The sequence below is a fragment of the Callithrix jacchus genome, chromosome 15, assembly GCF_049354715.1.
Source record: "Callithrix jacchus isolate 240 chromosome 15, calJac240_pri, whole genome shotgun sequence".
Classification (NCBI taxonomy): Eukaryota; Metazoa; Chordata; class Mammalia; order Primates; family Cebidae; genus Callithrix; species Callithrix jacchus.
This window is the reverse complement of record NC_133516.1, coordinates 18,000,558-18,025,713: the sequence shown is the minus strand read 5'-3', so window position 1 is coordinate 18,025,713 and position 25,156 is coordinate 18,000,558. Positions and strand designations below refer to the sequence as shown.

Here is a 25,156-nt window from a genome sequence, read left to right as displayed (position 1 = left end):
GAATTCATTTATTAGTTATAGGATTGTTTTTCTTTAGATTCTTTGGTATTTTTTATTCAGATAATCATGTTATCTATATAAAATTCTAGTTTTATTCCTTCCTTTCCAATCTGTGTGCCTTATTTTTCCCTTGGCTTATTGCACTGGCTACAGTGCCAGTACTCTATTGAATAAGAGTAGTATGAGAGACATTCTTGCCTTGTTCTCAGTGTTGGGAGGAAAGCGTTTAATCTTGGACCACTAAGTATGATATTAGCTATAGTTATTTTGTAGATGCTTATAGCAAGTCATAGTAATTTCTATTTATAACTTGCTAAATGTTTTCATCATGATACATGTTTGAAATTGTTAGTTTTCTGTGTCAATTGATATCATCGTTGCATTTTTCTTAGCTTTTTGACATGGTATATTACATTGATTAATTTTAGAATGTTAAATCACCTTTCTATACCTGAAACAAATATGTTGCTCATGATTTATAATTTTTTAAATATTGTTAGATAGGGATTGTTAATAGTTTGTTTAAAATGTTTATGTCTAAAATCATGAGAGATACAAGTCTGTGGCTTCCTTTCTTTGTACTGTCTGTTTAGTGTTGGTATCAGAGTACTACTGGTCTCATTAAATAAGGGAAGAAGTTTTTCCTCTCTACTCTCTGGATGAGATTGTTTAAAATTCATGTTAATGCTTCTTTAACTGTTTGGTATTATTCTTTAATAAAATCATTTTGGTCTCAAAATGTTTTTCTTTTACTTTTTTTTTTTAAAGAGACAATCTAACTCTGTTACCCAGAATCAAGTGTAGTGGCATAATTATAGCTTACTGCAGCCTTGAGTTCCTGGTCTTCAGTGAGCCTCCTGTCTCAGCCCCCTGAGTAGCTGGAGCTACACCTGTGCACAGCCACACACAGCTAATTTTTAAACTTTTTACAGAGTGGAGTCTTACCTTGTTGCCCAAGCTGATCATAAACTCCTAGTCTCAAGTAATTCTCCCACTTCAGCCCCTCAAAGTACTGGGATTACAGGTGTGAGCCACAGTGCCCAACCTTGAGATTTCTTAATTATTAGTTTTTACATTATTAATCCAATTTTGTAATAATTTTAAGACAACTTAGATTACCTATTCCAACTTGTTTGAGTTTTTGTAGTATGTAAAATATTTTAGGAATTTTTGTATTTCTTTAGTTTGAATATACAGCATAAAGTTTTTCACAGTATTCTCTAATTAGCAATGTGTGGCTGCAGCACCTGTCACAGTATCTTCTATCCCTTCCTGATATTAGGGATGTCTTCTTATTTATTTATTTATTTACTGAGACGGAGTTTCGCTCTTGTTACCCAGGCTGGATGGAGTGCAATGGCACGATCTCGGCTCACCGCAACCTCTGCCTCCTGGGTTCAGGCAATTCTCCTGCCTCAGCTTCTTGAGTAGCTGGGATTACAGGCACGCGCCACCATGCCCAGCTAATTTTTTGTGTTTTTAGTAGAGACGGGGTTTCACCATGTTGACCAGGATGGTTTCGATCTCTTGACCTCGTGATCCACCCGCCTCGGCCTCCCAAAGTGCTGGGATTACAGACTTGAGCCACCGCACCTGGCCCGAGATTATTGATTTTATTGACTTTTTTAAGAATCAGCTTTTGCTTTCATTAACTTTGTCTATCATTACTCATTCTAAATTTTATTGATTTCTGCTGTAATCTTTATTATTTTTTCTTCTGTTTGCTTTGGATGTATTTTTCTTTTTTTTCTAATCAATTGGTATAGAAATTTAGATTATTGATTTGAATTTTTTTTCCTTCTATACAGAAAAGAGTTATCCCAGTCAGCCTGAGTTGCACCAAGTTTGTAATTTTCAAGAAAGGCCAGTTTTGTGGTGAGTCCTTAAACAGTTCTTGGGAGTTGAGATCTTGGAATGTTCTAATTGCTAGGAATGCTTTAAACACTTGGGACCTTGAACCATTTTGTGCCAGGCTTTCTAGATAGCTTGTACAATGAATGTGATTATTGAACAACTCATTTCCTTATCATAATATATCCTTATGTAATCAACTCACAATAAAAACTGTGAACTTATAGGCTTAGACAAATCTCTGTAATAGACAAAACTTTGATGCACTTTCACAATTTATTGTTGGAGGAATTAAGTGTATCCTATATATATTAAGTGTATCTTCTAGTGACTCCACTAGAAGAATGTTCTTAGAAACTTGTGCCTGATTTTCTCCAAACTTTACCCATACACCTTTTTCCTTCACTGATTTTCCTTGGGACCCTTCACCATAATAAACCACAATCATAAGTATAATAACTTCTAAGTCCAAAAAGTTCTTCTAATGAAATCACCAAAACAGCAGTGGTCTTGGGGACCTCCAAAACACTTTGTTTCTAAAGTAAGTTTTTACTGCTATTGTTTTCATTTAATTTGGTTTTGTATATTTATTAAATGTCCTTGGAAATTTCCTTTTCTTTTTTTTTTTTGAGACGGAGTTTCACTGCTGTTACTCAGGCTGGAGTGCAATGGCACAATCTCGGCTCACTGCAACCTCTGCCTCCTGGGTTCAGGCAATTCTCCTGTCTCAGCCTCCCGAGCAGCTGGGACTACAGGCATGCGCCACCATGCCCAGCTAATTTTTGTATTTTTAGTAGAGACAGGGTTTCATCTTGTTGACCAGGATGGTCCCGATCTCTTGACCTCCTGATCCACCCTCCTGGGCCTCCCAAAGTGCTGGGATTATAGGCGTGAGCCACCACGCCTGGCCGGCAATTTCCTTTTGACCAATAATGCATTTAGAAGTATGTTGCTTAATTCCCACATATTTTGAGAATTTCCTGTGGACTTTCCTTTATCAATTTCTAGTTTGATTCCATTGTAGTCAGAGAAAACACACTGTATGATTTCAGTTCTCATAAATTTGTTGAGGTCTATGTTATGGCCCAAAATATCGCTTATATAACAATGTTAAATGGACACTTGAAAAAAAAGTTTATTCTGCTATTGGCGGCAAAGTTTATCCTGCTATTGTGTGAAGGTTTTACGTATGTCATTTACATACTATTGGTGGATAATTGTGTGGTTCATATCTTTTAAGTATTTTCTGATTTACTGTCTAGGAGTTCTATCAGTTGCTAAAAGGAAATTTTAATTCAGAAATTTGAGTTATAACTGTAGATTCATCTATTTCTTCTTGCAATTCTATAAGTTTTTGTTTTATGTATTTTGAGGATCTGTTGTTTGGTGTGTACATTTAAAATTACTACATCTTCCTAGTGCGTTGATCATTTTGTTATTATGTAATATAAATTTTTCTCTAGTAATTTTCTTTGCTCTGAAGTTGACTTTATTAGATATTAATACACCACATCAGCATTTTTACCTAATGTTTGCATAGTAAATTTTTCTATTCTTTTATTTTCAATCCACCCATATCGTTGAGTTTAAAGTGAATTCCTTGTAATCAGTGTGTCACTGGGTCTTTGTATGTTCATTCAATCAATCTGTTTCTTTGATTGATGTATTCAGGTCATTTATATTTAAGATAATTTTGGATATGTTGGTACTGAAGCCTACTATTTTATTATTTGTTTTCCATTTCCTCTGTCCTTGTTACTCTGTTTTTCTATTCTTGCCTTCCTATGGGTTATATTAACATTTCTTATTATTCCATTTTGATTTATTTATAGTATTTTGGGGAGATTTCTTTGTACAGCCTTTGTAGTTCTTTGTGGGGTGGGGTTATTACAACATATATATGTGGCTTATCATATGGCTTACCACATTCTACTGGTATCAACATTTCAGATGTGAAAACCTCCCTTCAATTTAGGTTCATTTTCCTTCTCCACTTTTAAATATCATGATTTTTACTTCAATCATCAATTATGATTTATAAAACTCATGAAGGAACAAATATTATTTCTGCTTTTTTGTTCCTTCTTTCTTCCTAATAGTAAAAATTATATCGTTTTCTTTTTTTTAACTTTTATTTTAGGTTGAGGGATATATATTCAGGTTTGACAAATAGATAAACTCATGTCACCAGGATTTGTGGTACAGATTATTTCATCACCCAGGTAGTAAGCCTACTACCCAATAGTTATTTTCTTTGCTCCTCCTCATCCTCAGTCCTCTACCCTCAAGTAGTCCCCAGTATCTGTTGGTCCCTTCTTTGTGTTCACAATATCTCGTCATTTAGCTCCTATTTATAAGCGAGAACACATAGTATTTGGCTTTCTGTTCCTCTGTTGATTTGCTAAGGATAATAGTCTCCAGCTCCATCCATGTTCTCACAAAAGACATGATTTCGCTCTCATATATGGCTGCACAGTATAACATGGTATATAGGTACCACATTTTCTTTATCTAATCTATCATTGATGGGCATTTAATTTGATTGCATGTCTTTGCTATTGTGAACAGTGCTGCAATGAACATTATATGCATAGATTTTGCAACAAAATGATTTATATTTTGTAGGTGGATACCCGGTAATGGGATTACTGGGTCAAGTGGCAGTTCTGTTTCTAGTTCTTTGTGGAACTGCCACACTGCTTTCCATAATGATTTAACTAATATGCACTCCTACAACCAGTGTATAAGTGTTCCTGTTGCTCCACAACCTCACCAGCATCTGTTACTTTTTGATTTTTTATAAGTAGCCATTCTGACTAGTATGAGATGGCATTTCATTGTGCTTTTGATTTGTACTTCTCTAATGATCAGTGATATTGAGCTTTTTAAACATGTTTGTCAGCCACATATATGTCTTCTGTAGGTCTTCTCTTGAAAAGTGTCATCTGTTTGTGTATTTTGCCCACTTTTTAATGAGATTGTTTGTTTTTTTCCTTGTAAATTTGATTAAGTTTCTTACAGCTGCTGGATATTAGACCTTTGTCAGATGCAGTGTTTCAAATATTTTCTCCCATTCTGCACACTGTCTATTTACTCTGTTGATAGTTTCTTTTGCTGTTCAGAAGCTCTTTAGCTTACTTAGATCTTATTTGTTAATTTTTGGTTTTGTTGAAATTGCTTTTGGCATTTTTGTCATGAAATATTTTCTGTTCCTATGTCCAGAATGATTTTGCCTAGGTGGTCTGGGGGTGTTTTATAGTTTGGGGTTTTACATTTAAGTATTTAATCTATCCTGAGTTGATTTTTGTATATGATGTAAGGAAAGGATCCAGCTTTGGTTTTCTGCATATGGCTAGCCAGTTCTCCAAGCACCATTTATTAAATAGGGATTCTTTTCCTCATTGCTTGTTTTTTGTCAAAGATCAAATGGTGCTAAGTGTGTGGCCTTCTTTTGGGCTTTCTATTCTGTTCCATTGGTCTGTGTGCGCTTTTTTGTACCAGTGTAATGCTGTTTTGGTTACTACAGCCCTATAGTATAATTTGAAGTTGGGTAATATGATACTTTCAGCCTTGTTCTTTTTGCTTAGGATTGCTTTGGCTATTCAGGCTCTTTTTTTGTTCCATATGAATTTTAAAATAGTTGTTTCTAGTTCTGTGAAGAATGCCATGGGTTGTTTGAGAGGAGTAGTGTTGAATCTGTAAATTGCTTTGGGAAGTATGGCCATTTTCATGATACTGATTCTTCCTATCCATGAGCATGGGATATTTTTCCATCATTTGTGTCATCTCGAATTTCTTTAAGAAGAGTTTTGTAATTCTCATTGTAGATATATTTTACCTGCCTGGTTAGCTGTATTCCTAGATGTCTTATTCTTTTTGTGGCAATTGTGAATGAGATTGCCATCCTGATTTGGTTCTCAGATTGGCTGCAGTTGGTGTATAGGAATGTTAGTAAATTTTGTGTATTGATTTTATATCCTGAAGCCTTATTGAAATTCTTTATGAGCTTAAGGAGCTTTTGAACCAACACTGTGGTTCATAAAGCAAGTTCTTTAGCATCCAGAGTCATAAAGCAAGTTCTTGGACACTTACAAAAAGACTTAGAATTCCGCACAATAATGGTGGAAAACTTCAATACTCCACTGACAATATTAGACAGATCATCAAGGAAGAAAATTAACAAACCACAGAATCATGTCTTCCACAAACAGGGATAGTTTTACTTCTCTTCCACTTTGAATGCCCTTTGCTTTTCTCTCTTGCCTGATTGCTCTGGCTAAGACTTCCAATACTATGTTGAAAAGAACTGGTGAGAGAGGGCATCCTTGTGTTAGTTTTCAAAGAAAATGCTTCCAGCTTTTCCCCATTTAGTATGATGTTGGCTGTGGCTTTGTCATAGATGGCTCTTATTATTTTGAGGTATGTTCCTTCAATACTAGTTTATTGAGAGTTTTTAACACGAAGGAATACTGACTTTTATTGAAAGCCATTTATGCATCTATGGAGACAATAATGCAGTTTTTGTCTTTATTATGTGATGAATCACATTTATTGAGTTGTATATGTTGAACCAACCTTACATTCTGGGGATGAAGCCTACTTGATCATGTTGGGTTAGATTTTTGATGTGCTGCTGGATTCAGTTTGCAAGTATTTTGTTGAGGATTTTTGTATCATTGTTTCTCAAGAATTGGCCTGGAGTTTTCTTTTTGTGTTGTGTTTCTGCTGGGTTTTGATATCAGGATGATGCTAGTCTGATAGAGTGACTTGGAGAAGAGTCTCTCCTCCTCAAATTTTTGGAATAGTTTCAGGTGGAATTGTACGACTTCTTTGTACATCTGATAGAATTCAGCTATAGATCCATCTGGTCCTGGGCTTTTTTTTTTTTTTTTTTTTTTTTTGGTTGATAGGCTATTTATTATGGATTAAATTTGAGAGCTCATGATTGGTCAGTTCAGGGAATCAATTTCTTCCTGGTTCAGTCTTGCAAGGCTGTATGTGTTCAGAAATGTATTAATCTCTTCTAACTTTTCTCTATCCATAGAGGTATTCATTGTAGTTTCTGATGCTTATTTCTACTTCTGTGGAGTCAGTGGCAGTGTCCCATTTGTTTTTTCTCATTATGTTTACATGGATCTTTTCCCTTTTCTTCTTTATTAGTCTAGCTAATGGCCTATTTGTTAACATCTTATTAATTTCTTAACAAAACCAATTCCTAAATATCTTGATCTTTTGAGTGGTTTTTTAATGTCTGAATTTCTTTCAGTTCAACTCTGATTGTGGTTATTTCTTGTCTTCTGATAGCTTTGGGTTTGATTTGTTCTTGCTTCTCTAATTATTTCATTTGTGGTGTTAGTTTACTAAGTTGAGATCTTTCTAATATTTAATGTGAGCATTTAGTGGGATTTCCCTCTTAACATTGCCTTAGCTGTGTCCCAGAGAATATGGTATATTTTACATTTTTTCTCATTAGTTTCAAAAAACTTCTTGATTTCTGCTTTAATTTCATTATTTACACAAAAGTCATTCAGAAATGCATTGTTTAATGTCCATGTAGTTGCATGGTTTTGAGCAATTTTTTTCAGTCTTGACTTTTATTGTTATTATATTCTGATTCAAAAGTGTGTTTGGTATGATTTCAGTTCTTTTGAATTTGCTAAGGATTGTTTTATGTCCAATTATCTCGTTGATTTTAGAGTATGTACCATATGGCAGTGAGGAGAATGTATATTCTGTTGTTTGGGGATGGGGCTTGTTAATTTTCTGCCTTGATGATCTGTCTAATATTGTCAGTGGAGTATTGAAGTTTTCCACCATCATTATGCAGAATTCTAAGTCTTTTTCTAAGTGTCTAAGAACTTGCTTTATGAATCTGGATGCTAAAGAACTTGCTTTATGAATCTGGTCGGTGCATATATATTTAAAATTGTTAAGTATTCTTGCTGAATTGAAGCCTTTTATCTTTGCTGATTTAAAGTCTGGTCTGTCTGAAATTAGGATTGCAACCCTTGCTTTTCATGATTTCAATTTGCTTGGTATATTGTCCTTCATCCATTAATTTTAAGCCTCTGGGTGTTATTACATGTGAGCTGAGTCTCCTGAAGACTGCATACCATCGGATCTTGCTTTTTTATCTAGCTTCCCACTCTGTGCCTTCTAAGTGGAGCATTTAATCAGTTTATATTCAAGGTTAATATTGACATGTGTGGATTTGTTTCTGTCATTGTGGTCACTGATTACTATGCTGGCTTGTTTGTTTGGTTGCTTTATAGTGTCACTGGTATGTGAATTTGGGGGTGTTTTTGTATTAGCTGGTAGCAGCCTTTCCTTTCTATATTTAGTGCTCCTTTCATGATCTCTTGCAATGTGGGTCTCATGGTAATGAATTCCCTCAACATTTCCCTATCTGAAAAGGATCTTATTTCTTCTTCTCTTAGGAAGCTTAGTTTGGCTGTATATGAAATTTTTGGTTGAAGTTTTTTTTTCTTTAAGGATGTTGGATGGAGGCCTCCAATCTCTTCTGGCTTGTAGGATTTCAGCTGAGAGATCCACTGTTAGCCTGATGGGATTCCCTTTAAGTGACCTGGCCTTTCTCTCTAGTTGCCTTTAATATTCCGTCTTTTATTTTGACCTTGACAATCTGATGATTATTTGTCTTGAGGATGATTTTCTTGTGTAGAATCTCGCAGGGGTGTTCTGTATTTCCAGAATTTGACTGCTGGCCTATCTAGCAAGGTTGAGGAAGTTTTCATGGATGATATTCTGTAATATGTTTTCCAAGTTGTTTACTTTCTCCTCATCCCTTTCAGAGATGGCAATGATTCATACATTTGACCTCTTTACATAGTCCCTATTTCACAGAGGTTTTATTCATTTCTTTTCATTCTTTTTTATTCATTTTTGTCTGACTGTCTTATCTCACTCTTCAAGTTCTGACATTTTTTCCTCAGCTTGGGATATTATTCTGTCAATACATGTGATAGCATTGTGAAATTCTCATAGTGTGATTTTCAGCTTTGTCAGATCCAGTACATCCTTTCTATACCTGCTATTTCATTCCTTAGCTCTTGTATCATTTTATTTTGATTCTTAGTTTTCTTGAATTATATATTTACCATCTCCTGTTCTTATTCTGAATCGCATTTCTGTCATTTCAGCCAGCTCATCCTGGTTAAGAACCCTTGTTGGAGATCTCATGCAATCATTTGGAATTTTATCATTTTCTTTCTGTTTGAAGAATATTCTTTAGGCAATATTTAAGGGTAAGTCTGTGAACAACAAATTATTCTAGTATTTTTTTTCATCAGAGAATAACCTTATTTTCTATTTATTTCTGCAGGCTAATTTCACTAGATAAAATATGTAGTTCACAGTTATTTCTCTTAAAACTTAAAAAAGGCTATGCCTCCTCCTTTTGAGTTATATGGCTTCAGATGAGAGATCTATTGTCATTAAAATTAGTGTTCCCATAAAAGTAATATGTCATTTTTCTCTATCAACTTTCAAGATTCTTCATTTTTTAGTTTTCAGAAGTTTAGTTATAGTTTGTCTTGATGTGGATTTTGAGATAATTGTCCTGTTTGGGTTCACTCAGCTTTTTGAGTCTGGTAGGTTCATAATTTTTTGCAAAATTTAGGAAGTTTTCAGTGATTACTTCCTCAAATAATATTTCAACCTCATTCTCTTTTTCATTTCTTCTGGAACTCTGATGTTAGTAATATTTTCTCTCTTCTTGTTCTATAGATTTTGGAAGCTTTGCTCCTTTTTTTTTTTTTTTATTTTTCAGTGAGTCTACTGTTCTTTGTTGTTTACTGGGTGAATTCTATCAGTTTGTCCTCAAGTTCGCTGAGTGTTCTCTGTAACTTCTGTGCTATTATTGATGTCATTTAGTAAATTATTGATTTCTGATATTCTATTTTTCAATTCTATCATTTCCATTTTGGTCTTTTTTTGGTTTCTTATCACAACTCCTCGTCACAAGATTCTTCATGACCTGGTACTTCTCTAGCCTCATCTACAGATTCTGTGACTCTGATTTCAGATCCTAGCAATTTGAATTCCTTATATTTCCCAAAGATGCTGAGCCTGAAATACCCTGCTCACCCAGTCCTCTTCACCTACTAACTCCTCTAAATTTCTCTTCTTTCTGAAGCTGAAATCATCCTTTTCCTCAATGAAGTTGTGTTAAGCTACTAGCTACTCTGCATAAAATTTACAAAAATGTCCTAATTTGCCCTTATGTATTATTCTAAGACCACCACAACAATAAGAGCTAACATATAAGAATATCACCTTTGGTTCCAGACTATCAAGGGTTGAATCCCAGCAATATAACTACTATTTATGTGATGTTAGGAAAATTACTTAATGTCATCATGCCTCAATATTTTCATGTGTAAAACTGAAACAAAAATATTGGCTATCTCACAGGCTTTATCTAGTATTTAATTGAGTTAATATTTATGAAGTATGTAGAACTGTGCCTGGCACACAGAAAGTGCTTGGAAAACACTAGTTATTCTTTCTGTCTTACTTAGAAACTGGGGACTATTTAATGTAATACTCAAAACAATCCTATGAATTAAATATTATTATTTAAATTTTAGACATCAGGAAACTGAGGCTTGCAGAGGGTCAATAACTTGCCCAAGACCACAGAGCTAGCAAGCAATAGAGCCAGAAACATCTCTGCTCTGGGACACCCTACTGACTTTTGGAGCCTCAGCGCAAGTGTTAAGAGGGACAGAACTAGATATCCTTACAGAAAGAACCCGATCTAAATGAGAATTCCTCAGAGTTTGCTCTATCTTGTTTGCTGGTGTCTGTGCACATGGGACTTTTTCAGTGCTTCTAAGTGTGCCTTATAGTTAATATATTTTGAGGTCCGTTCCATCAATTCAGCCTGAGGAGCAAGAGCTTAAATCACTAAACTCTCCTTCAGCTCCAGGGATAAAGGCTGAGTGTGTATTCTAAATACAGCGGTTGTAAGTTAGCCACATATTGGGTAAATCACCTCCACAGACAACCTACTGCTTTCCTGAGGAAGCATCAACTTTAAAAAACCAGCATTCAGGATTATTTTTCTTAAAACTATTTCATGATGCATACCTCTTTGTTAGCAACCTTCTTTATGGAGACTATATTAATCCTAACAGCGCCTTGACTTTCTGAATCCACTGATCCAATGGCTTGTAGATACACAGTTATAAATATAAAGAGGTAGGTACACAGTTATAATGAATAATTGATTAGGTTGCATGTTCAGTGCCATATTATAGAAACCAGCTAACGTTTTTACTTTCTGCCGATTACTCAACAGTGTGTCAATTGAGGCCAAACTACAATGGTGGAGACTTTCTGTGTCCCAATGTTACACTCCTGAATGCAAAGGAAATAATCTATTGATAAACATGTCTGAGATGGATTTAAGGAGAGCAAAACTTTGGGTGATGAAAAGATCCCAGGATGCTAGGTTGACACTTCAGCTCTAACACACATACTTAATCTACTTGTCATCACTGGGACCTCACTGTTCCTAAGTGGGATGTGTGGTTGGGGATATAATTGATGATCTCCAAAGCCCCTTTCTTACTGACAGTCTGTGAGCACAAAACACTCTACAGGTAGTGGATCTCCCAGTCCAAATTGGCTTCAATTAACTCACTATGCAGAGGAAGATGGTGGAGGTCCAGAAAAAATCCTGACATACACATACTGTCATGTTAATATTCAACATAACATATACATAACATACAATATATATATACACAATATATGTACATACAATATATAATATATATACACACAGTATAATATGTATATACACACAATATGTCTCCTATTAGTGAGTCATTTTCTTTTGGTGTTTTATTGAATGTTTCTATTTCAACATGAAGTTTGTTCACATCTATTAACACTTTTCTCCTGGGATAGCAGTCAAAAACAGAAGAGTGTCTAAAGAATTTTTAGAAACTGATGGGGTTGTAGAAAAGAGGCCACAGAATGTGTAAAAAAGAAAGAAAGAAAAAAAGAAATCAGGGCTCTGTAAGAAGCAAATCCTTTTGCACGTGCCTTCATATTACTATCTCTGATGATTTTTCTTCCTTTTATTGCTTTGTGTCTAGACAAAATAAAATTGCAGAAGGTTTACAAAATAATTTTCAATCTAAAAGTCTTCTCTTTCAAGTTACAGCCCGGAGGGAGTATTTTCTATGCTGGTGATTTAGACCTGAAGAGATAGTGCACCAATGCAAACACAAACAAGCACCTCATGACTGAAGCATACATCATGTGCTGGCGACACACAGTGATAAGCCCAGGGCCGCAAATGCCACTATGTATGAAACAATTTTGGATTCACTCACTGATTCCCAAGGAAGATTTTCTCACTCAGGCTGTGCTGTGTTCCCAGCAACTCCCCAATCCTAATTGGCCCTGGAGAGCTTAGAGAAAGCATGATAGATGTGATGTCAAGCCATTAATTTAGCAATGCTTCAAGAGGGAAGAAAGAGTGATTAATTTTTACACTTCAAAATTTATCCCCGGGGGAAGTCGGTTCAAGATGCAGCTGGAAGAGTACTGGATATGCAGTGGGAGAAAAAATCTTATAAACTTGGGGATGTATATTATCTTTAATAGTCACATGGTATTGAGGCTTTTCAAAGCTCCAGTCATCATTTTGATTAGTAGCCTAAGATATTGTAGTCCCAAAGGAGTAGGTGTGAACAAGAGTAAAAACTGAAAACTCCACCCTGCTGCAGTATCATGGATTCAATCTGTTCATCTGTCTGCACTGAGAGATTATTTTTTTTTTTAACCGCTACAGTTAACATTTCCTGAACTCCTACCATGTTCAAGTAGTAGGCACTTTCATGGGGAATCTAACATGATTCTTGATCTCAAGGAACTTGTAAACCAGCAGGGGGATTAGTACATGCATATAAATAATTATGATTCAGAGGAAAATGGTATAATCATGGAGAGAGAGATTACTTCAACTGGTAGGGAGCCTTGAAATTCTTTTCATTCATTTATTCAGCATTTACTGTGGCCAGTTTATTGGGTCTTGTACTTTGCCTAGAAGGAATCACACACCAATAAGGGACAGAGAAAACAAACAGCAAAAATACCTCTGATAGGCTGGGCATGGTGGCTCACACCTACAATCCCAACACTTTGGGAGGCAGAGGCAGGTGGATCACTTGAGGTCAGGAGTTCTAGACCAGCCTGGCCAACACGGCGAAACCCCATCTCTACTGAAAATACAAAAATTAGCTGAACATGGTGGCATGTGCCTGTAATACCAGCTAATTGGGAGGCTGAGGCATGAGACTTGCTTGAACCTAGGAGGCAGAAGTTGCAATGAGCCAAGATCATGCCATATATACTCCACCCTGGGCAATGGAGCGAGACTCTGTCTTAGAAAAAAAATAAAGGAAGAATACTTCTAACAATCCAGTAATGGAAGTAGGCATTAACTGCTCTTGGAGGAACCCTAGGGAGAAACAGTGACAGTGGGGAAAGTCCTCATACATGAGGTGACATTGAAGCAAAGTAAGAAAGAACAAATGGAAAGGGAAGAAGGCCATTGTTGGCAGAAGAAACAGCATATGCGAAAGTATGAGGCTGGAAGGGAAGGGAAAAGCAGAGCAGTGAAAGGTTTTAGAGCCAATTCATAATGGGTGTGGTACTCTACCCTCTATGCCTGTAAAGGAACTGTATGGGGCAATATTAAGACTCCACACATATTCCCTTGTATCTCATTACCAATTTCATAAACACTCACTTTGGGTGGAATTTTACTCCTGACAACGAGCACCTGCCACCTCTTTGTTGGGAGGACTGTTCTCAGATGTCCAGAACCCATTTGCCTACACAGCCAGAGAATAAGAAGTACCTGATACTTTACATATTCCCATCCACACTCCTGCCCTCTGTTCAGGAGATGGAGAGTTTCCTTTAGCAAATGACTCATGAATGAGGAATATAAATGTTCTAGCTCCCCTGCACCTTGGTTGGGACAATTTCTGAGACCCCTACACTCTTCCTAAAACTTCCCAGTGAATCAGAGCCTGAGTGGCCCTTGGGGACATCTGATTGATACCATACTCTGACTTGGCCTCCTTTTCTGATGGTTCCACTTCCCTATTGCTCTACCAGTTATTCTTGGGAACTATTCCTTATAATTCAATTTCACATGGATTCTTGCTCAGAGTCGTCTTCTGAGGACCAAAACCTAAGCAAGGAACAGTAGGTCTTTGGAAAGAAGAAGAAATACGTGATAACACTAGAAGAAAGACAGTGATACTTTCAGACTGGGTATTAAGAGATCTCTTCTAACTACCTGGGGACCTCAGAAAAGGATCTCTTATTTCTGGCCTTAGTGTTCATACACAAAGCTTTTGATTTAGCCAAGAGAAACTCTGTCATTAAATACTAGGTAGCATTTTATTCAAACAGATAGTTTAGTTAAAGAAAATAGTACACACATACCTCATTCTACTGCACTTCATTGCACTTTGTGGATGGTGCATTTTTTTAGTCTAAAGGTCTGTGGTAACTCTGCATCAAACAAGTCTATTGTCACCATCTTTCCACCAGCACATGCTTACTTTATGTCTCTGTGTCACATTTTTGTAATTCTCAAAGTATTTTAAACTTTTTCATTATTATGTCATTCTCCTTTATGTTATAGTTATATATAATCATTGATTTTTGTTTGTTTTAGAGACAGGGTTTCACTCTGTCACCCAGGCTGGAGTGCAGTCATGCAATCATAGCTCACCATAACTTCTACCCTGGGCTCAAGTGATTCTATCACCTCAGCCTCTCCAGTATAGGAGTACAGATGGGTACCACCACACCTGGTTATTATTATTTTTTTTTTTTAGTATGGAGACACTATTGTCTTGCTTCGTTGCCCAGCCTGGTCTCAAACTCCTGTCCCCTGAGGAGTTTGCCATTTAAATTTGCCATTTTATATGAGCATGGTTTGTGGTACCCCAAAACAATCAGAACCTTAACATCAAAGATCATTGATTACAGGCTAGATGCAGTGGCTTATGTTTGTAATCCCACCTCCACCTTCCACAGTTGCTGGGATTACAAACATAAGCCACTGGGCCTAGCCTATAATCAGTGATGTTTGATGTTAATATTGTAATTATTTTGGGGTGCCACAAACCATGCTCTTATAAAATGGCAAATTTAATTGATAAATGTGTATACTCTGTTCTACCAACTGGTTATCCTCCTCTCTCTCTCTCTCTCTCTCTCTCTCTCTCTCTCTCTCTCTCTCTCTCTCTCTCTCTCTCTCTCTCTCTCTCTCTCTCTCTCTCCCCCCCCCCCCCCCCAGGACTCTCTCCTCCTTGAAACATAACAATTTTGAAATTAGTCCAATAAATCATCCTACAGTGACTTCTAAGTGTTAAAAGGAAGACTCACATGTCTCTCATTTTAAATCAAAAGCTACAAATGATTAAGCTTAGTGAAAAAGGCATGTTGAAAACCAAAAAAGGCTGAAAGCTGGGCGTCTTGCCCCAAACAGTTAGCCAAATTGTGAATGTAGAGGAAAATTCTTGAAGGGAATTGAAACTGCTACTTCAGTGAGTATACAAATATTAAGAAAGTTGGTGGGAGTGTAAATTAGTTCAAACACTGTGTAAGACATTGTGGCGATTCCTCAAGGATATAGAAATAGAAATACCATTTGACCTAGCAATACCATTATTGGGTATATATCCAGAGAATTATAAATCATTCTATTATAAAGACACATGCACATGTATGTTTATTGCAGCACTGTTTACAACAGCAAAGACTTGGAAACAACACAAATGTCCATAAAAGATAGACTGGGTAAGGAAAATGTGGCACATATACACCGTGAAATACTATGCAGCCATAAAAAAAGATGAGTTCATGTCCTTGGCAGGAACATGGATGAAGCTAGAAACCATCATTCTCAGCAAACTGATGCATGAACAGAAAACCAAACACCACATGTTCTCACTCATAAGTAGGTGTTGAACAATAAGAACACATGGACACAAGGAGGGGAACATCACACACTGGAACTTGTTGAGGGGTGGTGAAACTAGGGGAGGGATAGCAGGGGGTGGGGGGATTGGAGAGGGATAACATTAGGAGAAATAACTAATGTAGATGATGTGGGAGGGATGCAGCAAACTACCATGGCGTGTCTATACCTAATTAACAAACACGTTCTGCACATATACCCCAAAACTTAAAGTATAATAAAAAATAATAAAAGAAAGCAAAACAGTCTTATTGCAGATACAAAGTCTTAGTGACCTGTATAGAAGATCAAACTACAACATTCCCTTAAACCAAAGCCTAATCCAGGGCAAGGCCCTAACTCTCTCTGTTACCAAGATGCCAGAGTTCAGTCTAGGTCCTGTTGCTCACCACACAGAAAGCCAATCACTGAGACAATGAGTATTCACTTTAATTGGATACTGCAGCCAAGATGGGAGATCAGTCTCAAATCCATCCCCCTGGCAGATTAAAATTAGGGGTTCATATAGCAGAGAAGAAATGTAACCACATATAAGAAAACAGAAATTAGGGAAGAGCAAGGAGCAGGAGTTGGCCAACAGGAAGTGGATGGTCACTTAGGCAATCATGATGGGTGTGGGATCTGACATTTCATTGTCTGAATGCAGTGATCTGGTAAGTTTCCATTTCTTGATACTATCTAGGAGGCCTAAAGCTTGTTTCCTGAGAAAGAAACTCAGAAAAGACAAAATTTTCTCAAGTTTCAAGACTGGGAGGGCCTTGTTGCCTTTGTACTTTAGTTTGGATTTTTGTATTTGCTTTTTAACTTGTATTTTTGTTTGATAGGTTCTGTTTGATTTCTGTTTTAAAGAGGGTCTGTTTTGATGTATTTCCAGGATTTATTTGAAGATTTAGAGCTCCTGTTAGCAGTTCTTATAATTCTGGTTTAGTAATGGCAAATTCTCTCAGCATTTGTTTGTCTGAAAAACAATGTATCTTTCTTTCATATATGATACTTAGTTTCACTGGATACAAAATTCTTGGTGGATAATTGTTTTGTTTGAGGAAGCTGAAGATAGGTCCCCAATTCTTTCTAGATTGCCAGGTTTCTGCTGAGAAATCTGCTGTTAATCTGATAAATTTTCCTTTACAGGTTACCTGATGCTTCTGTCTCAGAGCTCTTAAGATTATTTCTTTCCTCTTAACTTTGGATAATCTGATGACAATGTGCCTAGGCAAAGAACTTTTTGTGATGAATTTCCCTGGTGTTCTTTGTGCTTCTTGTATTTGGAGGTCTAGGTCTCTCACAAGGTCAGGGAAGTTTTCTTCAGTTATTCCCCCAAATATGTTTTCCAGGCTTTTAGAATTCTCTTCTTCCTCAGGTACACTGATTATTCTTAGGTTTGGTCATTTAACATAATCCCAGACTTCCTGGAGGCTTTGTTCATTTTTCTTATTCTTTTGTTGTTGTGGTGGTCTTTGTTGGATTGGGGTAATTTGAAGACCTTGTCTTTGAGCTCTGAATTTCTCTCTTTTACTTGTACAATTCTATTGCTGAGACTTTCCAGAGCACTTTTGCGTGTCTAAAAGTGTGTCCAAAGTTTCCTGAATCTTTTTTTGTGTTTTCTTTTCTTTTTTTTTTTTAAGACAGAGTTGGCTGGGCCCAGTGGCTCACACCTGTAATCCCAGCACTTTGGGAGGCCGAGGCGGGTGGATCACGAGGTCAAGAGATCAAGACCATCCTGGTCAACATGGAGAAACCCCGTTTCTACTAAAAATACAAAAAATTAGCTGGGTGTGGTGGCACATGCCTGTTGTCCCAGCTACTCAGGAGGCTGAGGCAGGACAATTGCCTGAACCCAGGAGGCGGAGGTTGCAGTGAGCTGAGATGGTACCATTGTTGCCTAGGTAGCAAGAGCGAAACTCCGTCTCAAAAAAAAAAAGACGGAGTTTTGCTCTTGTTACCCAGGCTGGAGTCCAATGTCATGATCTCGGCTCACCACAGCCTCTGCCCCCTGGGTTCAGGCAATTCTCCCGCCTCAGCCTCATGAGTAGCTGGGACAACAGGCATGTACCACCACGCCCAGCTAATTTTTTGTATTTTTAGTAGAGACGGGGTTTCACCATGTTGACCAGGATGGTCTCGATCTCTTGACCTCGTGATCCACCTGCCTCAGCCTCCTAAAGTGCTGGGATTACAGGCTTGAGCCACCGCGCCTGGCCTATTATGTTTTCTTTAGCTACTTATTTCCATTATACTTCTCCCTTCACTTCTTGTATCATTTTTGGATTTCCTTGCACTGTCTAAGCTCAGACTCTTCTTGGACACGTCTTCCTGCTGCTGTTGTAGGGGATGGAGGTGAGATGCCCACGTCACTGGAGTTGTGTATCTAGGAGGACTATGGCTGCCTCTGCTGAGTCACGAAGGTTGTCAGGGAGGGTGTGGAAAGCCAGGAGTCACAGGTCTCACCCAATTCCCTTGCAAACTGAAGGGCCAATCTCATTCCCACCATGCCCCCCCACCAACCAACAGCCTTGAGGCTGTTTCCAGGCAGAAGGCAAGAAAGGCTTAAAAACTTACCTGAGGCTATCCACCTCCCAGCTGAGAGGGAAAAGGGCTTTAGTTCTTCCCCTGCCTGTGAAGTCTGCACACCTGATTCGCACCCTCCCCCTAGTTCTGGCCAGGAAGCTTCTCGCCCTGTTCAAGTTGTTACAAAGTTCAGCTAGAGAATTACTTCTCCCTGTGGAATTTTACTCTCTGCTCCTCTGAACATCCTCCCTACGGCACCAGGCAGGAATGGGCTGCTTGGGAACCTAGCAAGCTCTCAGGGCCTTTCTACTGGTTCCTCTCCCCCTGTATTTCACTTGGATCTCTAACTTGAGTCAGCTCCAGGTAAAGTTGGAAACTTCTCCTGCGAACAGATCTTCAGCTTCTCCAGTGGGGGTGTGTGTTTGGGAGAGGAGGGTCTCCATTTCCCTCTTCTGCAATTGGGGCACTCACAGTATTTGGGGCATCACCCAGGTCCTGCAAGAGCAGTCTGCTTCCTTCATTGGGTCTGTGGGTCCTCTTTGGATTGCTGGTTTGTTCTTGCAGTAGACCTGGAGCTAAAATTCACAACGCGAGCTTCTGCATGCTGCTCTGTCTGGAGCTGCAATCTAATCTTGCCTCCCGTCTCCCATGATCCCCCTCATGTTGTCTAGATTTTCAAGGTAGGAAAAAATAGCCTTATATTGGAAAAAGAAGCCAACTAGGGCTTTCTACGAGGAGGCGTCAATGATTGGTTTCAAAGCATCAAAGGATAGGCTGACTCTTCTTTTAGGGGTTAATACAGCTGGTGACTTTAGGTTTCAGTCAACATCCATTTACTTTTCTGAGAATTTTAGGACCCTTAAGAATTATGCTAAATCTACTCAAACTGCTTTCTTTAAATAGAACAACAAAGCTGAATTATAACATGTACTTTTATAGCATGATTTAGCAAATATTTTAAACCTACTCTGAAGACCTACTACTCAGAAAAGAATATATTTCTTTTGAAATACTACTGCTCATTGACAGTGCACTTAGGCATCCAAGAGCCCTGATGAAGCTGCACAAGAAGTTTATGTTGTCTTCATGCCTGTTAACATACATTCATTTTGCAGCCCATGGATCAAGGAATAATGTTGTTTTTCTAGTCTTATTATTTGAGAAATACATTTTGTAAGGCTATAACTGCCATAAACAGTGATTCTTCTGCTGGATCTGGGTAAAGTAAACTGAAAACCTCCTGGAAAGGATTCATTATTCTAGATCTCCTGCTCAACATGGTAAAACCTCGTCTCTACTAAAAATACAAAAAAAATTAGCCAGGCATGGTGGTGCCCACCTGTAATCCCAGTTACTCAGGAGGCTGAGGCGGGAGAATTGCTTGAACCCAGGAGGCGGAGGTTGTGGTGAGCCTAGATCGCGCCATTGCACTCCAGCCTGGGTAACAAGAGCGAAACTCCGTCATATATATATATATATTACACAAACTTAGAAGATAAAGCAGCAGCAGAGTTTCAAATAATTGACTCCAATTTTAAGAATTCTGCTGTGGGTAAAGTGCTGTCAAACAGCATCACATGCTAAAGAGAAATCCTTCATGAAAAGAAGAGTCTATCGATGTGGCAAACTTTATTGCCATCTTATTATAAGAAATTGCCACAGCCTTCCCATCCTTCAGGAATCATCCCCTATTCAGTCATCAGCCATCAACACAGAGACAAGACCCTCCACCAGTAAAAAGATTACAACTCACTTAAGGCTCAGAAGATTGTTAACATTTTTTAGGAATAAAGTATTTTAAATTAAGGTATGTACATTGGGTTTTTTTTAATATAATGCTATTATACACTTAAGTGTAAAAATAACTTTTATATGCACCAGGAAACCAAAAAAATATGTGATTCACTTTATTGTGATGCTGCTTTAGACAACAGGATGGAAGCAGATCAACAGTAGCTCCAAGCTATGCCTGTTCATATTTAAGATGATAACAAAATTGTTGTATATTTTCTCCTGATATATGATACATGTCTTCCTTGGGTATCAGATTTTTATACCATCCTTCTCCCCATCTACTTGGCCTTGACAGAAAGAGCTATACCTGCATTTTCAGAAAAAAGTAAAGCTGAATCAATTCCAGGATATTTCATTGCCTTAAACAAAGCTTTTCTGGTTCCAAAGTTCCTGCTCTTTCCCCTCTCCCTTCAGTGAGGACTCGTGTGTTCCTTGTGGTTCTTTAAATCAGTTTTTAGTGGTGGTCATCTGAATTGGTGTTAGGGGAAGGCAGTTGAAAGAGTTGACTAATAGCCATAAAATAAAAATTGTCTTCCCTGGACAACTTCCACTACAGGAAAAGTATAATGCAAATATCTTTAATCTTAAAACTTTTTTAGAAAGAATCCAGTAAATCTTTTAGAGAAGCCTTAAAAACCGTGTTGTGATGTTTCTGTTATACAATCTTTTAATTTTTTTCTAGTTTGTCAGATGAATCATCCTCCTTTCACTGTATTTCCCTGCTGGGTTTGGACTTAAAGAATTCTCTGCATAATTATTCCCTATATCTCAAGCCAGAAAAAATTTCCTAGATGCTGCCCAAAGAAATAGCCGTTAGCTCTGTCCCACATATTTAATCACTGGATCTTTGCAACTGTCCTGAGAAGCAGATCTGATTAGCTGCCTTACTGAACTGTCTCTGTGATGTAAGTTCACACAGGCTGTGCTTACTTCAGTAATTAAGAGGAACAGAGGGTTGACCAACAATCTCTGTCCACCAACAGAGATGTTGTCCAGATTTCTGGACTCTGGAATTACATCCTGCTGTCATTGACCTAGAAATTTGGTGTGCACAGGAAGAACCATTGGCCCATTTCAAGATTCAATTGGGCTTTTCCTTGATTTTTTTTTCCAACTTCCTGGTCCCAATGTCCTGTCTCATAGTTAAAACCTTAGTAGTGTGCTGAGCAGTTGCAATTGCATTTCCAGGAGCTGTAGCCCTTAACTGAGGCCCTGCACTCAGGATCCTGCCTCTTCCCTTTGAATAACATCTGCTAACTGGTTTTCCTTTATTCTTTTGCACCCTCTTACTTATGCTTCCCTTTCTGGTGCCAGCCCCTACCTGACCTTGGTGTGTATATTGAACCCTTGGATGTAGACCATAGCTGCCCAAACGCCAAGCCTCTGCAGCAGGCATGCTTCCTCGGCCTCCAACCCAGTCAGTCCCTGGTTTGCCATCTCCACTGCAAGCCTTGTTGCTATGATCTAAATATATCTGAGCCCAACACTGTTCCAGTTATAACAAATAATTTCTTACTGTGTAAATCCACAATCTAGGAAAAATATATAATATTAGCAACAATGATGATGATGCCGGCTGCGGTGACTTACTCCTGTAATCAGCACTTTGGGAGTACTTTGGGAGGCTGAGGTGGGCGATTACCTGAGGTCAGGAGTTCGAGACCAGCCTGACCAACATGGAGAAACCCCATCTCTACTAAAAATACAAAATTAGCCAGGCGGGGTGGCACATGCCTGTAATCCCAGCTACTCAGGAGGCCAAGGCAGGAGATTCACTTGAACCCATGAGGGAGAGGTTGCAATGAGCCGAGATTGTGCCATTGCACTCCAGAATGGGCAATGAGAGTGAAACTCCACCAAAAAAAAAAAGATTAAAATAGCTACCATTTAGCAGATAGTTATTCTGTACCAGCTTCTATTCCATGCACTGTACAGATATTTCGCACTGTACAGACATTTTCCCACATTGCAGATTAAGAAGCTAAGGTTTAGAAAGATCAAGTAACCTGTCCTGATAACTGCTAAGAATTAATAGCATCAAAATGAAGTCTGAACATCTCATTCCAAGAGCTGCCATCATTTCCACTTACATTTGTCCACAAAATGTATAAATTCTGATCTTATTATTTAGAAATATATAATTTGAGACTTGACCTTCTTTACCATGATTGTTGAATAACAATTAAAGAAGTCACTCACTTGTACAGATGAAGTAGAAAATTGGACCTGGACATTGATGAATATAGTGGATTTTTGCAACAGAGTGTTATGGAGTTAGCAATTAGATTGTATTAATGCTCAAAATAAGGTCATCATTTTGGGGCAGTCTTTTGGTGTTCTTCAGACTGAAATATCATGTTTGCCATTTCAGATGTTTATCTTAGTGTAATGTTTAAAAAAATATATAAGCATTGATTAAAAATAGACCTTACTCCATGAAGGCCACAGTTAAATAAACTCTCTAAGGGTACATCTCAGCTTATGCTGGATACATTAGATCTTCTAAGACAGGAGTTTGATTTGATGATTTTCCAAGAATATTAGTGAATACTCTGATGGCTGAAAAAGTTCATTTTCTTCACCCAGGATGAGCATTACACTGTCAAAAACCAAACCACACTTTGAAATAAAATCTAATGTTATGGCCCTTTCATATTATACTGTTATTGGTTTAAATGAATTAATTCTACCCCTTTGTTCTGATCATATCATTCCCTTTCTCAAAACCAATCAGTGGCTATTCATTTTATATAAATGTCCAAACATTCTGTCATTCAAGTTTCTCCTCAAGAAGACCTTCTCACCAACTGCCTTTTTCAAATGCCTTCCCTTCCTCATGCATCCTCAGCCATTGCTTTTGGCTGTACAACATAGTTCCCCTTCACCCTTGCTTATGCTCTTCTTCAGCTTAGTAACCTCTTTCAATTCTTTGCCATTCTTACATTTTAAAAACAGAACTGTCCTTCAAAGCTCAGTTCACATTTTTTTTTTTTTGACAGAGTTTCACTCTTGTCACCCAGGCTGGAGTGGTGCAATGGAACAATCTCAGCTCACTGCAACCTCTGCCTCCCAGGTTCAAGTGATTCTCCTGCCTCTGCCTCCCTAGTAACTGGGATTACAGGCACCCACCATTATGCCTGGCTAATTTTTGTATGTCAGTAGAGATGGGGTTTTGCCATGTTGGCCAGGTTGGCCTCAAAGTCCTGTCCTCAGGTGATCCAGCCACTCTGGCCAAAGTGCTGGGATTACAGGTGTGAGCCACCACACCCAGCCATATTTTCTTCTTTTTCATGATGCTCCATCTAACCTCTCTAGCTCTGGAGTCCCTGTGATACTTATCTTGTCTCTTTCTGACAATTTGCCTTGTATTTATTTACTCGCAGGTCTTCTCTCTCTCTCTCTACTATTCTTTGAGGAGATTAACTAATTTAAGAGAGTAATATTTATATGTTCATTTATTGATCAAGCATTTGCTGAATATCTACCTTGTGCCTACTATTGTAAGAGACACAGACACCCAGCAAAACATTGATACTGGATCATGAGATGGAAACATGAAAAAAATGAAGCTATTTGTCTGAGTCCCACTACTGGGTACTGCTCAAATGCTGTAGATGGCACCCGTTATTCACAGACCTCATCATCAGGAGAGATCCAGCTTTCTTCTCTGGGAATAAAAGTCACTTCTCTTAATGACATCCTTGTGGAAACTTTTGGCTCCAATAAGCTTTGGATCACAACCCGACTACTAGTTTTAAAGAGTGATTCAACCACTAGCCCCAAGCAGAAATGCCAATGTCACTGTGCCCTCCTTCAATTCAAAAGAGTGGGTGTCATAGAATTCCAGGGCCATTGCAGCGCCTAAACTGAGGTGGTGAATGGCATGCTGTCAATATCTACAAGCCAGTCTCCAAAGGGAGCTGTCGCCCAAAAACTTGTAATGGAGTTAAGCAGACGATTGGCTTTTATGACAGTCTGCCTCTTAGCAAGTCAACAAATTGTTCTTCCATCAGGGGTGAAAATATGAAAAATAAAGAGAACACTTAATGTCACAAAAGGTCAGATCCCATAAAGAGCCCGTATGATATGCAGTCCAACCTTGTCATTCTTGTGAATGGAAAAAACTGAGGCTAAGAAAGAACATTTCTTTCACAAGGTCACAGAGAAAGTCAGTGGAAGTGTTGAAAGCATCTCTGCAATCTGACACTCCTAAACCCAAGTCTCGGGGTCTTTGCAATGACCTTTAAACTGTACTCTTTAGTCTGTTTCCCATCATGTTGTTTCCCCAAAGAAAGGATTTTATTTTTACTAAAACTCAGGCCCTATGTTCAAGCCAGTATTTTGTGGTTTCAATTTACCTTTTGGTTTGGATTCAGTCTATATAGTTTTCCCTCTGTTTTTTGAAAGGGCCCATTTAATTGCAACCTTGTGAAACAAGGTGAGATTAGAAAGGCCTTTTAGTTAGTAGATGTCATAGTGTTCTCCTTTGCTTTACAAAATATTTGGAGAATAAACAATGGGTGAACAGTGTGGTCATTGTCTCTCATTACAAATTGTGACAGTCACCAGGCCTACCCTAGCTTGTTTCAGCTATCTCCTTTATGCGGGTCTTTGAGTTGAGACCGGGGTTTCCAGCTCTTCTGGTGAGCCACCATGCAGCCTCCTACTTGTAGCTCTTCCTCCTTATGGACTTCAGTTTCCTCATCCATAAAATAAGGTTCCTCCTACCTTAGTAGATTACGTGTTGTGATATGATGATTTATCTCAATGCCCAAAGAAACTATTGTTTCTTTGTGTGGCATACTTTTCTTCAAGCATGACTAGTTCATTTTCATGATGGGTCATCAAGTATGCCTCAAGCAGCTGAGATACAACATAAAGAGGCAGTCAGAAGACCTGGGTTGGTGGGCCAACTCTGACCCCTCCTAGCCCAGTGATCTACACAACTTCTCTAAGACTCTATTT

General features: G+C 38.1%; 1 protein-coding gene across 9 annotated transcripts in view; it reads left to right on the top strand.

The window, feature by feature from the left end:
• LOC103788187 (uncharacterized) overlaps window positions 1–25,156 on the top strand; it is a 245,189-nt gene that overhangs the window by 28,875 nt on the left and 191,158 nt on the right. The window contains exon 2 of one of the 9 annotated variants that reach the window (XR_013527210.1): window positions 1,809–1,875. The exons of the other annotated variants lie outside the window; for them this stretch is intronic. The gene's annotated coding sequence lies outside the window, so the exon portion shown is untranslated. The remainder of the gene's footprint in view (window positions 1–1,808; window positions 1,876–25,156) is intronic. 9 annotated transcript variants of the gene reach the window in all.